This window comes from Schistocerca cancellata, chromosome 1, assembly GCF_023864275.1.
Source record: "Schistocerca cancellata isolate TAMUIC-IGC-003103 chromosome 1, iqSchCanc2.1, whole genome shotgun sequence".
NCBI classification, from domain to species: Eukaryota; Metazoa; Arthropoda; class Insecta; order Orthoptera; family Acrididae; genus Schistocerca; species Schistocerca cancellata.
The window spans coordinates 511,601,597-511,617,559 of record NC_064626.1 but is presented as its reverse complement, the minus strand read 5'-3'; the positions used below and the strand labels follow the sequence as shown (position 1 = coordinate 511,617,559).

The 15,963-nt window shown below is 44.4% G+C and overlaps 1 protein-coding gene and 1 non-coding gene across 3 annotated transcripts in view; one reads left to right on the top strand and one right to left on the bottom strand.

Moving 5' to 3' along the window:
* Nucleotides 1-15,963, top strand: part of LOC126178310 (probable cytochrome P450 304a1) — a 157,261-nt gene that overhangs the window by 13,583 nt on the left and 127,715 nt on the right. The window lies entirely within an intron of this gene.
* Nucleotides 159-233, bottom strand: Trnap-cgg (transfer RNA proline (anticodon CGG)). Its single transcript has one exon. It is a non-coding gene; the product is annotated as a tRNA-Pro (tRNA).

Here is a 15,963-nt window from a genome sequence, read left to right as displayed (position 1 = left end):
TCACACAGGACCATCTACCTTTTGTAGTAAGAAACCTGATTCATACGACAAGGCGACACATCGTAAGTACCTCTTATTTGATCGGTATATCGGTACTGTTTCCTGTTATGATATTTGACTGTCTTGCCTATAAAACTTTCCTGGCAGATTAAAACTGTGTGCCGGACCGAGACTCGAACTCGGGACCTTTGCCTTCCGCGGGCAAGTGCTCTACCAACTGAGCTACCCAAGCACGACTCACGCCCTGTCCTCACAGCTTTACTTCCGCCAGTACCTCGTCTCCTACCTTCCAAACTTTACAGAAGCTCTCCTGCGAACCTTGCAGGAAGGTAGGAGACGAGGTACTGGCGGAAGTAAAGCTGTGAGGACGGGGCGTGAGTCGTGCTTGGGCAGCTCAGTTGGTAGAGCACTTGCCCGCGAAAGGCAAAGGTCCCGAGTTCGAGTCTCGGTCCGGCACACAGTTTTAATCTGCCAGGAAAGTTTCACATCAGCGCACATTCCGCTGCAGGGTCAAAATCTCATTCTGTCTTGCCTATACTTGTACATGGCACAGATAAAATGTCTCTGGTGTATTTGTATATTCACAAACGTCTAACCAGGCCACAGCAAATTTCAAATCCCTTCAACAGGGACGCATGCAGAGGAGGGGGGGGGGGGGAGGTAAAGGGGAGAGGGCATCTGATCCTAGTCAATATTCAATATTTGTTTCGTAATCACAGGGCCCGGATTTTTATGATTTAAAATACCTGGAAAATTTTCGCTAAATGATGTAAAAGTGGTGTAAAACATATATAAAGTGAGCTAAAAAAAGTAACTAGAATAATGAGTAACTTTGTAACAGTTTGGAAGTGAAATCACTTTGCACTTAAACCAGCTTGAGAAGTGCGTGTGGGCTAGAAACTGCATAGAAACCCATGCCATACCAAGCCATACTCCCTTATGAGCGACGCCATCACCATTATGAATGGCGTTATGATGAGCACATGATAAACTATGCCCCTCTCCTCCCTTCCCACTTTCCTTTCCCTCCCTCCTTCCTTCTCCAGCTAAAATCTACGTAGAATTTTATTGGCCATTAAAATGAAACAGCCAAACCCAGCTAGTATTTTAGCAGGCTTTAAAATAGAACAGCCAGTCACAATGTAACTGTCAAATTACATAAGCATAGTATATCATATTTCATTGACTCAACATAAATGAAATTGTGGGGTAATGGCAGTCACCCTATAATTGTACCAATCCAGTAGTATCCGGGGTAACGGCAGTCATCCTGTAAACTCTCTGCCATTGCCCCATTCAATACTGTGTGGATGGTAATGTCAATTACCCTGTAAACTTAACATTATTGTCCATGCAATAGTATATATATAGTTATAGCAGTCACCCTGCAAATTGGTGCCGGCCGCTGTGGCCGAGCGGTGCTAGGCGCTTCAGTCTGGAACCATGCGACCGCTACGGTCGCAGGTTCGAATCCTGCCTCGGGCATGGATGTGTGTGATGTCCTTAGGTTAGTTAGGTTTAAGTAGTTCTAAGTTCTTGGGGACTGATGACCTCAGATGTTAAGTCCCATAGCGCTCAGAGCCTTTTGAACCTTTTTTTTTTTTTTTTTCAAATTGCCCATTTTTGCGTCGCTCAATAATATATGGGATAATGGCAAACACCCTATCAGCTGACTATTATTGGCCCAGTTGTTTTCTACATGCACACACATACACAAACATATCTGAGAAACATTATAGACTTAATATTTCCAAAAATACCCGTTCAGGAGATAGCAATGTCACCTGGCGAGGAATGAATGCTAGTCAGACACACACACACACAGTGCACGTATACTAGTGTCTAAAATTCAAGCAACAAAATGCTGTTTCCCCCATCCTGTGTCTAATTCACGACGTAATCATGCAAACTGCCAACAGATATAATTGATATTGTGTTCTGCACGGAAGATGACATTTCTGTCAACGGACAACCATGCTAACAATGATGTCAGGGTGCCTATCAAGCGGGGTAGTGTTTGCAGGGTAGTCCCACATTCACAATCTTTTGTACGCAGTCACAGACGGTGCAGTATGGCACTGAGGAGATGCCTACAGACTGCTGTGGAGTGTCATAGGAAGAATGAAAATAGGAGAGTCGCAAACTGATGAGGCACGATGGCTTAATGTGAATCGTTCTGCTGCTTCTCGGATGAAGCGAGAGTTCGAAACCGTATCTAGGAGATCAGGAAAGGGCCGACCACGTGTGACATCAGAAAGAGAGGAACGTTATTTGGCTGTAAGGGCAAGACGTTACCTCCTTAGTACTGCACTGCAACTGGCATCTGACCTCGCAGCATCTCGTGGAAATGTATCGAGGCAAACGGTGAACAGAAGGCTTCAGCAGAGTGGCCTTTATTGTTGGAGACCTGATTCCTGTTTACCTCTGAAGTGTTTTCACAGCAGGGAGCGTCTAGTGTGGAACCATCAACATGTCATCTGGATGTTCTTTTCACAGATGTGTTCAGATTTGGTCGGAGAGTGATTATCGACGGTTTCGCATCTGGTGCAATCGCGGAACACGATTTCGGGACCCAAACATTGTGGATAGAGACCGATATAGATGAAGGATTCGTAAGGGTGTGGCCAGGGATTATGTCGACCACTGAAACACCTCTTCATGAAATTGTACAGGTGAATCAGCAAGATTTAACTGCTGTCAGGTACCGCCAGGGAGATCTGGGATCTCATGTGCGATTGTTGCGAGGTACTGTAGGCCCAGACTTTGTATTGATGGGCGATAATGCTCGACCTCATAGAGCAGACCACAATACTCCCCTTCATGTGGATCATGTTTCCAGACGACTGTGGCATTTTTCAGCAAGGAAATGCGACATGGCACAAAACCAGAGTGTGATGTGATTTGAGTAATGCAGTGGCGAGTTCCAATGATGTTGTTCTGCCCCCCCCCCCCCCCCAATTCACCAGATATTGAACACAATCGAACATATCTGGGATGTGACTGAGCTCTTCGTCCTCCTCCTTGGAATTTACAGAAATTAGGTGACTTGTGAGGGCAGATATGGTGTCAGCTCCCTGCAGCGACCTACCAGGCCTCATTGCTTCCATGCCAAGGCACGTCGTCGCTGTTATCCATGTCAAGGCGGACATATCGGCTGTTAGCTAGGTGGTCATAATTTTCTGGATGGTGAACGTATATTCTTGCACACATGTCCGAAGAAAAGCGTTGCACGACATTGATGAGTATCTTACATCTTTCACTCACTAATTACTTGCTGGAACTTACGCGTGCTTCTCATTCGAATTTGGAAGAGAGAGCTGAAGAGAGAGTCCTGAAGTGACTGTCATCTCCCAGAAAAAAACACTCGGTCGTCATGAAATTCGAACCTTCAAACACGTGCGGTAACTAAAAAAAAGTAAGTCTGAGTACATTCCTTTTCACAGTTTCCAGTCTATTCAGACCTTGCAATATTTGTAAATGCAGTCGCGATACCTTCCTCACATTCATCTTCTTACTCTAACTCAGGGTTGCTTTATTGAAGAATCTGCAACCAGCTGTCATCTAGTACGTACAGGAGCAGTGACTGAAGAACTGCAGCTACTGTCATTTAGTGCAGATTACAGATCGAAGACTGACGGAGACCGACGACGGCCAAGTCCCTCAGTAGACTGAACATCAGGGACATGATACTAGACTTTGAGACTAACCTAGTAATAGCATAGCATTTCTGCCAAGTTTGTAATATCATAACATTTCTGTCAAGTTTGTAATGATGGATGAACCGGCACCAAAACATATTAAATTGGACGCAGTCAATGATTCTTGAATGGGGTTTTGCTGAGTCTATATTTAGATGTCGAATATGCACAAGTGTGATACCTAACAGTGTTGAGTTTAAGGATCCTAGACTTTTCTTGGACGCCTGTTTCACGTTTTTGAGAACAGAATTCGCCTAATAAACCAAAGGCTTAAAATCAATTTTCCACTTGTCTGCAAGATTCTTTTGCACAAGTCAGACGAAAGAAAAATAGTTTTACGTCTATATAAAGAATGCAAGTTTAATACAATCCGAAATTATTTGATTGGTACACGACTAACGTTATCAATAAGCTGTTAAACAAATTAGAGACTTTTCAAGAGAGAGATTCCGGTTGGGCTTGAAAGTAGTTTAAATGCATGTTAATGTCAATGAAAATATAGGATTTTATATCAGACTAAATACAAAACTGTCCAAGATGGTATCAGATGAACACGCAATAATAAATATTCAGTCAAATGACAATGACTACTTCAAGTGGTCAATCCTGGTGCCTTAATACCCTGTAAATAAGTATGCAGAATATGTGGCTAAATATATTCTGTATGCATACAAATTAAACTTTACCAACATACCACTTCATGCAGAGTTGAAGCATGTTCATATTTTCGAGAAAAGGAACGAGGGCATCTCTGTTAATGTCTATGGCATCCAATATTCTGATTATGAGTGTACAGCAATAGGTGACAAGAAAGATGATAAAGAATTTCGAGTAGTGACGTTATATGTTACAAAGCACTATTCTGAGGAACAAAATGGTTCAAATGGCTCTGAGCACTATGGGACTTAACTTCTGAGGTCATCAGTCCCTTAGAACTTGGAACTACTTAAACCTAACTAACCTAAGGACATCACACACATCCCTGCCCGAGGCAGGATTCGAACCTGCGACCGTAGCGGTCGCGCGGTTCCAGACTGTAGCGCCTAGAACCGCTTGGCCACTCCGGCCGGCTGTGAGGAACATATTAATCTATTAATTTTGAAGGCTGATAATACAAATACATATAACTTATGTCGCATAAAACACATTTTGATGCTAGTACATAGTAGAATTGCTGGTCGTCACCATTCAGTTGTATGTGAATGCTGCTTGCGCTATTTTCATTCCAAAGAAAAATTAAATACAAATTTAGTTGACTATACACGATTTAAAATAGTGCTCTGTATACTGGCAGGAACGAGTTTGTAAAATTTATCAAGTTTATCAACAAACTGATACTGCCACTTGTAATTTATAATGGTATGGAATGCTTGCAGTTGTAGTAGTGACTCTGTTTTGTATTCTAGTCAGATACACCTGCATACACCATTCAGCATAACCTGCTACTAACAATACATTGCCAATGATTACTTTTGTATTAAAATATCCGTTTTTGCCTTGTTTAACTTACCATTAATTCAGAAAGTCTGAAGAAAGACTTCCAGAACTAATTCTTGAATACAAACCACGAGGGACAAGACAGAGGGGAACAACAAGGAAGACATAGCTCGACCTCGTTGGATAAAGTAGGTTAAGTCGCCTAATCCACGAAGGGAGAAGAAGAAGAAGATATTAAAACATTTTATATCCTTTATTGTTATTGTTATGAAAATCATAGACATCTGTGGCATCTTAAAAGTAGGCGTGACTAGAAGTAATATTTGAGGGCGTGGGGAGGCTGTACAAACTGTGGTCTCCCCAAAATCTTAGATGTGCACCTTTCCATCGGTGAATGAGTCTTTTTTTTATGAGGAGGACGATGATCAGATCGGAGTGATGTGGCAAACCAAGAGTAATTCTTCTCCTGTGCCAACCTCTTCATTTCAAGAATACCATATGCAGTGTGGACATTAACGAAACCGACAACCTTCAGGAACGAATACCTGACTATAAACGGAGGAAAAAAGGTCCTAATTGTAAGAACATGTGTCCGGAAATGTATCGTTGCCATAGTAGATGGCGCTGACGAATGAAAGTTCCTCTGTTGTGTCCCGTGCGTTCCTTGTGTGTTGCAGACTGTTTGGTTGACGCAGCGTACTGTAAGCAGCAGAATGGTCCGGAACAAGTCGAGATGTTGTTTGTGTATGGCCAAGCAGATGGAAACGGTCGAGAGGCAGCATATCCTGTAGAACTCGTCCTCAAAAGTTGGTGTCTGCACAGTCCACCGCCTCCCTGCACGTTTGTCTGTCTGAAAGGACCCATGATCACACAAACGCCCAAAATTAGCTTGAAATGTTGTGTGATTTGGTTAGTGTCTGTGAGGGTACCTATTTTGGTGTAACCACGCTGCCTTTCGATCGTTTCCATCAGCTTGACCGTACAATAGCATCGGCTTGTTCCTGACTTGAATACAGGACCATTCTGCTACTTGCAATACGCTGCGTCAATCACACAGCCTGCAACACATATGGAACACACAGGGCATGTCAGAGGAACTTTCACCAATCAGCGCCACCTACCGCAGCAACGATGCATTTCTGGACACATGTACATTGGACTTTCTTTCCTTCATTTTCAGTCAGGTATCCGTCCGTGCAGTTTGCCGGTTTTCTTGAGTTTCACTCTGTACATGGGCTGGACAAAAAATTGGAAACACCAAAACACGTGGTATTATCGTGCCTAAGACAGTGTAGCCAACAGCTTCCAGTCGAACACAGATCCTGCATGGTTTTCAAGGGAACTTTGTGCTCATTCTTCCAGTAAAATAAAGTAGACCACAATGGACCATTGACACTATATGGTGACTGGTGGCTATGGGAGCTGTGACGATTTATCCTCGTGCTTTCAAAACGAGTTATGGACGATATGAACAGTGTGAACAGCCCCATGCCGTCTTGGAACAAAGCATCGCTATCGGGGATGAAACATTTTGCCATGAGATGGACTTGATCACCCAAAATGGTCACATAATCCTTCACAATAACGCGATCTTGGAGAATAAACATGGGATCCATGGACTACCACTATATGGCTGCCGAAATGATCACCGAACCCCCAAAATGTTGCCGGCCGGAGTGGCCGAGCAGTTCTAGGTGCTACAGCCTGGAACCGCGCGACCGCTACGGTCGCAGGTTCGAATCCTGCCTCGGGCATGGATGTGTGTGATGTCTGCAGCTTAGTTAGGTTTAAGTAGTTATAAGTTCTAGGGGACTGATGACCTCTGAAGTTAAGTCCCATAGTGCTCAGAGCCAAACCCAAAACGTATCATTCTTGGGCTGTAAACTCGGCCGGAAGTTGGAAACAATGGGAAATAACACTCATTCGACATTATTCCATTTCTCCATGGTTCTGGTTTTATAGCTTCGGCACCACGTCTTTCTGTTGCAGGAATATGCATCACTGATGAGAGGTTTTAGAATTCCAGTCCGCACGCCAATTCCCTGTTTATGGAGTTCCCTTTGTGTTGTTTTAGTGCTGACGAAGTTCGCGAGTGCGACAATCACTGCCGCTGAGACCTATGCAACTGTCGCTCTTTTATTTTTCGTCATAGTCCTCTTCCCTGACTGTCTGTCATGATCACAGACACTTTCGTCCGCGTTCTGACTTAGCGGATGATGATTTTACGCTTTTGCTGTATTCGGTGTAAATCTTCGGTTGTTTACTTCTTAAACAGTTCAGATCTCTTGGTTACAGAAGCTCCCGCCATATGAGCACCAGCAATTTGCTCACTTTCGAATTATTCACTTAGCTCCGCTATAATGCACTCACAACTACACAGAACACTATTCTGAACAAGACTGACACTGGCAACGAATTGGGGACATTGGACAGGCGCCATTCTTCGTCATGCAACAGTACAACCTGCAGCAACTACATTTATGTTCAAGCACACATCTCTCGCGGTGTTTCCATATTGTTGTCCAGCCCCTGTACACCCAGCGTTCTCAGTTATCTATTGCATATATTCCGATCTTTGTCTTGTCCTACAGTTTATGCGCTCTACGGCTTCCTCTACTACCCTGAAAGTCAATTATCGTCTTAACACATACCCTACCATCCTTTTCCTTCTTGCAGTCATGTTTTCTCTGTGTTACTTTCGTCGCAGTTTCCACAAAGAACCTCGTTCCTCATCTTATCAGTCCACTTAATTTGCAGCATCTTTCTACACTGATGAGCCAAAGAAACTGGTCCACCCGCCTAATATCGTAGAGGGCCCTCGCGAGCATGCAAAAGTGCCGCAACATAACGTGGCATGGGCTCGACTAATGTCTGAAGTAGTACTGGAGGAAACTGACACCGTGAATCCTGCAGGGCTGTCCATAAATCCGTAAGAGTACGAGGGAGTGGATGTCTCTTCTGAACAGCTCGTTGCAATGCATCCCAGATACCCTCAATAATGTTCATGTCTGGGGAGTGTGGTGGCCAGCGGAAGTGTTTAAACTCAGAAGAGTGTTCCTGGAGCCACTCTGTAGCAATGTTGGAAGTGTGGGGTATCGCATTGTACTGCTGGAATTGCCCAAGTCCGTCGGAATGCACATTGGACAAGAATGAATGTAGGTGATCAGACAGGATGCACTTGTCAGATTCGTATCTAGACGTATCAGGGGTCCCATGTCACTTCGACTGCACGCGCCCCCCTACCATTACAGAGCCTCCACCAGCTTGAACAGTCCCCTGCTGACATGCAGGACCCATGGATTCATGAGATTGTCTCCATACCCGTACACGTCCATCCGCTCGATGCGATTTGAAACGAGACTCGTTCGACCAGGCAACATTTTTCCAGTCATTGACAGTCCAGTGTCGGTGTTGATGGACCGAGGCGAGGCGTAAAGCTTTGTGTCTGGCAGTCATCAAGGGTACACGAGTGGGCTTACGGCTCCGAAAGCCCATATCGATGATGTTTCGTGGAATGGTTCGCATGCTGACACTTGCTGATGGCCCAGCACTGAAATCTGCAGCAATATGCGGAAGGGTTGCACTTCTGTCACGTCGAACGATTCTCTTCAGTTGTCGCTGGTCTCGTTGTTGCAGGATCTTTTTCCGGCCGCAGCAATGTCGGTGATTTGATTATTTAGTGAATTCCTGATATTCACGGTACACTCGGCAATGGTTGTACGGGAAAATCCCCACTTCATCGTTACCTCGGAGATTCTGAGCCCCATCGCTCGTGCGCCGACTATAAATCATGTTCAAACGCACTTAAATCTTGATAACCTGCCATTTTAGCAGCAGTAACCGATCTAACAACTGCGCCAGACACTTGTCTTATATGGGCGTTGCCACCGCAGCGTCATATTCTGCTTGTTACATACCTCTGTATTTGAATACGCATGCCTATACCAGTTTCTTTGGCACTTCAGTTTATGATACGTTACAAATGTTTCGATTCTCTTCTTTTCCCATTTTCCCCAGTCCGTGATTCACTTCCATACAATGATGTGCTGTATACGTGCGTTCTCAGAAATTTCATGGCCAATGTTTGATGCCAGCAGACTTCTTTTGGCCAGAAATGCCTTATTTTCATGTAGTCGTATGTAAAATACACAAGTGGCAAGACACAATCAATAGCTTCACTACACGATAGCAATGGTATTGTTGCAGATGACAGTGCCACTAAAGGACCTTTACAAAACCGGGTGCTGCGAAGTTCCTTCACCAAAGTATACGAAATAAATATTCCAAAACGAAACAAGATGAGCTGCCAAAATGAGTAACTTAAAAACAGCTATTCTTGATGTAGCGAAGCAGCTTAATCACTTAACAAAGGCAGGTCCTCTGGTCCTGACTGTATACCAATTAGGTTCCTTTCAGAGTATGTTGATAATACTCCACACTTGTAATCGAATACAACGGCACGGTCGACCAAAGATCCGCATCTAAAGACTAGAAAGGTGCACAAGTCACACCAATCCTGAAGAAAGGAACTACGAGTAATCCGCTGAACTACAGATCCTTACCATTGATATCGATCTGCAGTAGGATTTTGGAACATACACTGTGCTCGAACCTTGTGAATTACCTCGATGACAACGGTCTACTGTCACGTAGTCGGCACGGTTTCAGAAAATATCATTGCTGCACAACACAACCAGCTCTTTATTCTCACTAACTAATAAGTGCTATCAACAGGGAATCTCAAACTGATTCCATATTTATCGATTTCGAGACCGCTTTTGACACTTTTCCTCCAAGAGGCTCCTAATCAAATTGCGCGCCTATGGTGTATCGCTTTAGTTGTGCGACTGGATTCGATATGTAGTAATCGACGGGAAATCATTGAATAAAACAGTAGTGAGATCCGTGTTCCCCATACAAACGATTTAGGAGACAATCTGAGCAGCCGTCTTAAATAGTTTGCGGATGATGCTGTCATTTGCCATCTGGTAAGGTCATCATAGGATCCAAACCAATTGCAAAATGACTTAGACACATTTCTAAATGGTGCGAAAAGTAGCAATTGACTCTAAATAATAAAATGTGTAACTCATCAACATGAGTAATAAAATGAATCCACTAAATTTCTTTTACACAATAAATCACACAAATCTGAAGGGCGTGAATTCAGATAAATACTTAAGAATTTCAATCACGAATAACTTACATTGGAATGAACACAAAGATAATGTTGTGGGGAGGACGAATCAAAGATTGCGTTTTATTGGCACACTTAGACGATGCAAAAGGTCTATACTATGCTTGTCCGTCCTCTGCTAGAATACTGCTGTGTAGTATGATCGTTACAAGATAGGATTGACGGAGGACATTGAAAAAGTCCAAAGAAGAGCAGCTTATTTTCTATTGTCGCGGAATAGGGGAGAGAGTGTCACGTCTATATATGCGAATTGGGATGGAAATCATTAAAATAAAGGCGTTTTTTCGTTGCGGCAGGATCTTTTCAAGAAATTTCAGTCAACAGCTTTCTCCTCCGAATGCGAAAATATTTTATTTGTGCCCACTGACTCAGGGAGAAATTATAATTGTAGCAAAAGAAAGAGATATCAGAGCTCAAAAGATTCAAGAAAAAGCTTGAAGGCGGTTCAAAGAATCCTCTGCAAGGAACTTAATTGTGAACTGTGGAGTTGTCATGTAGATCTAGATAGTCTGCTTTTTATGTCCTTACTTCATGCGTCATGTCATATTCAGCTTCTAAGGGAGCAGAATACCTTAATTTAGTCTACTTCGTGATTCTCAATTTTGATATTAAGTTTGTCACTAATTTCACTTCTACTACTCCTCATTCCTTTCGACTTTTCTTGGTTTACTCCTCATCCATTTTCTGTACTTGTTAGACTGTTCCTTCAGTTCAAGAGACCCTGTAATTCCTCTTCATTCACATTGAGGATAGCAATGTCATCAGCGAGCCTTATCTTTAGTGCTTAACACACTGGTGAGTAAAACATGAGGACAAAAGTAACTTCCGACTGCTGTGTCAATGCCAAGTATCCTAGCTCGATGAAACTTGAACCATACTTAGAAAGAACTGCAGCAGTTCAGAAGGTAACTGAGAAAAGTTCACAAAGAGACGAATCTAAAAGTCACTTTTCTTTGAAGGTAATAATAATAATAATAATAATAATAATGAGCGTATTGCATTGGTGGCCGGGAGACCCCTCGCGGGGCGGTTCGGCCGCCGCTCCACAAGTTCTTTAACGCCACTACGGCGACTTACGAGTGAATGAGGATGAAATGATGGTGAAAGACACACAACACCCAATCAACACGAGGCAGAGAATATCCCCGACCCCGCAGGGAATCAAACCCGGGACCCCGTGCGCGTGAAGCGAGAACGCTACCGCAAGACCACGAGCCGCGGACTTTGAAGGTAATAATTACATAGAAGTCACGACGCTTTATGATCGTCTCCTCGACATTAACATGGTTGTTAATAGGGTGTTTGATCGCCACGGGGTGGCAGTGCCTGCTGTGCAACCTGCTGCCATGAAGGCGAGTGCTCTGGTACGGAGTTCTTGTTGCAGGGCGTCCATTCCTCCACCAGTGCCATTCATAAGTGCTACATGGTCGTTGACGCACATAGACGAGTTGCAGTATGTCTTCCCAACACCTTCCACGCGTGCTCGATGGGATTTAAGTCGGGGGAAAGAGCAGACCAGTCCATTCACCGAATATCCTCTCGTTCCTAGAACTCCTCTACCTGCGCTGTTGGACGCGGTCGCTCACTGTGACCCACAAAAGTGAAGCACTCCTGAAAATACGCACATGGGGAAGGAGTACAGCGTCAGAATATGACTGGTGAGTTATACCGTTGAAACGTCCCCTTAGACAAATTTATGAATGATTGTGCTGGTAAACCCTTTACGTTATTTGATTTTCAAACAGCTGGGCAAAACTGAACGTACTCAGACGTTTCGCTCTTTACCTATTCTGATCAACACTAAACTCACACACAATATTTTTAGCGCAACGCAATCTGACTTTCAGCAATCGCCACAAAAGAATGGCCCTGACTAACAACAACCTATACCTTTCATGAATCACTTACCTCACAAAAATCTTCGTTACTCGAACTACTGCAAAACAGCGAGCGCCAATACTGCCAGCTGAATAAAAGATTCGAACTACTGAAGGCACTAACTACTGATAGGCATAGTTAGCAAATGAAAGATTTTGATAGAGAACAAACAATGTATTTACCTTAATAGTGTTCAAAAGTCATAATATATATGTATCAGTTCATGACATCCAGTCTTACAAATTTACTGTCTCTGATGGACACACGTCCAGATTATCCGCTCTCAAAACTCGGCCATCTCTCTCTCCACATCCACCACTGCTGGCGGCTCACCTCCAACTGCGCAACGCTACGCGCTGTTAACAGCCAACTGCCCAACACTACAACAGCGACTATTTCAAAGATTTGCGAGGGTGCCAAGAGCACAGGGACTGGATCAAGGAGGAGTGGCGTCGCGTGCTCTTCTCGGGTGAGATCAGAGTCTGCAAAGTGATACTGGACATACGGCGTAATGCGCCCAGGAAAGTCGTTGAACACGATCGTTTCGGTTGTCCACATGTTATGGGTACGGGGAGGAATAACGTTGTTTGGGCGTACTGATGTTCAAATCTTTGAACACGATACTCTCAGCGAATTACGTTATTTTGACACTGTACTCCTTCCTTCGTGGGTGCATTATGCCCTGATTTCGTTTATATGGATGAAAATAAGCGCTCCGGAACCGCGGGACTGCTACGGTCGCAGGTTCGAATCCTGCCTCGGGCGTGGGTGTGTGTGATGTCTTTAGGTTAGTTAGGTTTAAGTAGTTCTAAGTTCTAGGGGACTTATGACCTAAGATGTTGAGTCCCATAGTGCTCAGAGCCATTTGAACCATTTTTTGAAATTAAGCGTCTGCATCGGACAACGCTTGTGGAACTAGAGGATACTCCGCAAGTGGACTGTCCTGCCCTTTCCCCCGACTTAGATCCCACCGAGTACGCTTGGGATACGTTAAGGCAGACGGTTTGCAGCAGGTCCACATGCACGAACCACCATCCAGCAGGTGTGGACCGCGCTACTGGAGGAATGGAACGCTGCGTCACATGAATTCCTTGCCAGCCTTGTGGCTAGCGTGGCTGCACGTAGCAGTGCGTGCACTGGCGCCCGTGGTGACCACACACCATATTAATAACTATGCCCTGCCTTTTGTAGTCTCCAGGGGGCTATCATAAACTGTGGTGGTTTCAGCGTAATTATCGTCTTTTTCGTCCTTTAGTGGTAAAACAAAAGCACCGTCTGCTGCACACTTACACAGTAGAGTCTCGCTTTCAGCATGTCTCGCGAGCGGTGAGCAAAGTGCACAGTGTCCTTGTAGCGTGCAGTGTGTGTGTAAACAGCAAGTAGCAAATACCGGCTAGGCGCTGTCTCACAGAACTGCTTGGAGAAGGTCAGTCAAGGGCGAATCCACTCGCTGCAGCAGCGGACTAGGTGAGCCGTATACAGCCACGACAAGCGCCGTGTCTTGTAAGGTTACGTGTATATTAGGCGACCTAATCGACCGCCCAATATTGGTACGAGTTAGGATGAATTTGTTATACGTCTGAATACTAACGCACCCAGCGCGCCGCGGCAGTTCCGGCTTCCGGCTAGGTTACCGATACGAGCGAGTCTATCTACATCAATTACAGACACTGGAATAGAATCCTTGTTATTCAATTATTCATTTAACTTTTATTTTGTATTTCCGTGTATTTTATTAACTCGCAGTTCTCGTCAGTACACAATTTGACTGCAGGATCGCAACTACAGGTTATTATTTGCAGCTAGCTAGCTGCAGGGCATGAAAGAAGACGTGCTCGGCTTTGACTACATTCAGATGTTCTTTTTAAACAGAGCCGCGCATTATCCAAGTACCCAAAGTACGAGTAACCACAAGTAGAGACGCAACTGGTTTGCTCGTATGGGATGCTGTTTAGGAAGAACTAATACACTAGCAGTAACCGTTAGATACCGTCGCAGTCTGGCACTCTAGTCTCCTTCCCAAACGCCTGCGATACGTGCTTCCAGTTAGCCACAACCACCTAATTTGCAATCTATCTGCTTAACAATTACATATATGTAACAACAACAGTCACTCCCAAATTTCCCACCTAATTGCAGGCGTGCCACAACTATCCGCCCTGCCACTACTCTTCTATCTCCTACACACAGCCAACGCCCAAAACCTCCTGTGCACCTCCTCGAATCTGTTGATGGCACCACCTCCCTTGCAGTACATCCTACCTCTCCATTCATCCCTAGGATTTCTCCAACTCCAAGTCTCACCTTCTGGTACAACCGTAGCCAGAACCTGCCATTTCACCAGTGCTGTAAAAGAACCATGTAACAGTTACCAGAAAACGGCATGAGCATTCCGTTCCACAATCCACAGCTGTCTAACCCACCTAACTAGAACAATAAAATACCTTGATCTAACACTCCATCAAAAACTAAACTGGTACCCTCAAATAATGATTATTCAAAAGCAAGCCCACAATCAATAAAAACTACCAATCAGCCGAAAATGAGGATTAAAACCCGCCGGCCGGTGTGGCCGAGCGGTTCTAGACGCGTCAGTCTGGAACCGCGCGGCCACTACGGTCGCAGGTTCGAATCCTGCCTCGGGCATGTTTGTGTGTGATGTCCTTAGGTTAGTTAGGTTTAAGTAGTTCTAAGTTCTAGGGGACTGATGACCTCAGATGTTAAGTCCCATAGTGCTCAGAGCCATTTGAACCATTTGATTAAAACCAATTATCATTATCCATACACAGAAAAACCTAATCTAACCCAGCCTTACCTATTCCAATGTAGTATGGACATCCGTTCCTCCCAAAGTTCCCTCCCTCCAAATCTTTCCATAATCAGCTACCTTCTCCTACCTGTATCATCTCACGAAGTCCCCACAACTTCACACTCACCTAGAACACCTTCTCCTCACCTACGTCTCCTATAAACTTGAGTCGAAACATCCTATAGTCTCGTTCACCACTGACAACTCTTTCCTGCTGCCACGCCTCTATTAACACGTCTGACCTTACCTTAATCTCTTAACACACCACGTCCTTCCCCAGTGTAACTTCAATCGCCTATCCTTTCCATCCCATTCCACACTAAATGAAATTCCAGTCCATCTTGTCCTTGCCTACATACCACCCCACCAATCTCCTAACACCTACAGCCCAGCTATCAATTCTTTACCAAACAGACATCCGAAAGGAAAAAGAAGAAAGATTGGGTTTAACGTCCCGTGAGACGGAGCACAAGCTCGGATTGTGTGTAGGATGGGGAAGGAAATCGGTCGTGCCCTTTCAAAGGAACCATCTCAGCATTTGACTGGAGCGATTTAGGGAAATCACGGTAAACATGATTCTACTCGTATACTTCTCATGATCGTCCTATCCAAAGTACATGCATGTTGATCATCAGGAAGAGGAGAATTCTTAGGAGCTTTTAGTTCAGAAGGTTCAAATGGCTCTAAGCACTATGGGACTTAACATCTGAGGTCATCAGTTCCCTAGACTTAGAACTACTTATACCTAACTAACCTAAGGACACCACACACAAACATGCCCGAGGCAGGATTCGAACCTGCAACCGTAGCAACAGCGCAGTTCCGGATTGAAGCGCCTAGAACCGCTCGGCCACAGCGGCTGGCGAGCTTTAAGTATATGACGCAAATATCCTCATATAAAAATCGACCAACAAATGGGTATGTCAGCAATATGACCATATATA